Source organism: Arachis ipaensis, chromosome B4 (assembly GCF_059453495.1).
Source record: "Arachis ipaensis isolate K30076 ecotype BB chromosome B4, ASM5945349v1, whole genome shotgun sequence".
In the NCBI taxonomy this organism is placed as follows: domain Eukaryota; kingdom Viridiplantae; phylum Streptophyta; class Magnoliopsida; order Fabales; family Fabaceae; genus Arachis; species Arachis ipaensis.
The window spans coordinates 41,155,996-41,158,438 of record NC_142439.1 but is presented as its reverse complement, the minus strand read 5'-3'; positions in this window follow the sequence as shown (position 1 = coordinate 41,158,438).

The window sequence follows — 2,443 nt, the reverse complement described above, 5'->3', positions numbered from 1 at the left end:
TCCGTTGTCCCACAGCCTTCGCCAGCCTATCTGCCATGCGATCCCATTGCCACCGCCTTCCGAACCTCCTTAATCTCAGTAGAAAACACAAGTAATAACAATGCAAGTAAAGCACAAGTATAGCATGTATGTCAATAAATTCAAGTAGCAATTAATCATGTTATACAATTAGGCAAGCAATTTCAAGTCGGTAAAGCAAACAAACAGATAGAAGATGCACATGATGAATGCCTGTCCTATTAGCTGTGATATCACATTATCGGTTCAACTGCCAATCCGACACATCTCCATGGAGACGTCACCTTTCGGTCATGAATACAATGGGTACCCCCTAGGGATATCGTGCCCTGGCCCATGGTGCAGGAATATAGTGCCCGCGCACACTCTTGTGATTCCAAAAGGATACGAGCAGGATACTCTGCCACAGACCTCACATCTCAACGTAAGTAGGACGAACCACCGTCCTTACGCCACCACCACGACCTCAACAGGAAGGATCCAACCAAACCATCCCTGTCAGGCGCATAGCATCTCAACAGTTCTCAGTATATAATAGTAATCCAGTGGTTTTCAGAAAAATCATTTTTCAGTGCATCAATAATTCATCATTGCATTCTGAGTCCCAAAATCATCTCAACCACTGTCAATTCATAATTTTCATAATTCTTTATATCAATCGTTATTACAGTACTTCGTCATCTCTCTCAGCTAATCCGTCCTCAATACACCAGAAACCTAAGTCTCCGTCTTCTAAATTCTTACAAAAATTCTTTAAAATAATTCACTAACTTATCTTTAGTATTATTAGATCCTAAGGATTAGATTGTACTCTTAAAACAGCGTGGAAGGAAGCTTAGAAAGTTAGAGAACCCTTGGAAATGAAGAAAAAGCATTTTTCTGAAAAACAGGGTCTATGCGTACGCATGCATTATGTATGTGTACACATGCATGCAACTTCTTCCCATTTTGCGTACGCATACAAGCGTTCGCGTACGTATAGGTGCCAAACAGAATGGCACATATGTTTATGGGTGGTATGCGTATGCATGCACCCCCAAACTTAGAGAATTTTACAAAGTTGCATAAATCAATTTTAAGCCCCAAACTTTAAACGTTCATAACTTTCTCTACAAAATTTTCAATTTCTACAAACTTTATATCAATTTAAAAATTTTTCAATAAACTTTAATTTAAAATAATTTTCAACAATTTTTGAAAACTGAGGCTCAAGTTATGATCCGTCAAAGTTCACAAAAAACTAGTTTTCACCAAATTCACAAGGTTCTCAATTTTCCAAATTTCACAACCGAAACCAAACCAAAACCTCACTAAACTCCAAAACACATAAGATCTTACCCCTTTTATATCTCAATTCACCACTCTTACCAAGTTTTCACTCACATTACATAATCCTCAACATTATTAATCAATCTGTCATACTAAAACCATTTTTCAATCAAACACACTCATCAATCATCATTCCATTACTACCAATCATATAAATTCAACATCATTCAACCTCAATTCCAACCTCTAACCTCATTTATCAACATCAATACCATAATACATCAAAATAACCAAAATCATTACATCATCATACTTCATCATACAACAAATTCAACGACCAATTCAATCCAAACCTATCCTATGGGTCACTAGCCTAAGTGTCCAAAAATATTATATATTATATAGAAGAAACCGAAATCATACCTTGGCCGATTTTTAATATGTACAAAATCCCAAAATTGAGTCCAACCAAGCTTTCAATCACCAACAATCCACCAAAAGCCACCACTCAACTCCAACAAGCATCAACAATCAACATTTCAAGCTAGACATACATAATTTACCATAGATTAATACCTAAGGTTCATAAATATTCAATTTCACAAGGGGTAAGAGTGAGCTTACTTTACCCACAATTGATTAAGACAAAACCCACTAAGTACCCGGTGCTAGATTATACCTAATTAATCAAAATCACAAGAACCACTCATTCACCAAAGCCAAAACCAAATCTGTTATAGAAGGAAGAACTGGGCAAGAAATTGGAAGTTTCTTACCACTTTGTCCAGATGAAATCAAAGAGCTCAACGAGATCTTTGCGTAGCCGTAAATGGCTCGTCAATCGGAGCACCGTAGCTTGAGTTATGATCAAATGAATGATGAGGTAAATAGTGTTTATTGAAACCCTCTCCTCTCTTCCTCTCATTCACGTTGCTTCAGCCTTCTTGTGCTGAAAGTGAGTGAATTTGTCACTTAAGTGACCTTTTATATGTTGGGCTTGGGCCCAGTCCAACCCATTAGCGTTTTTGGCCCGTTTGGCCCAATTTCAGGTCAAACCTTTAAAATTAATGCCCGATTTTCCATTCTAAATAATTTTCTAAGGTTTTCTACTGTTTTTAATTATTCTTGCACAGTTCCGGATAGACGTAAACCGGTT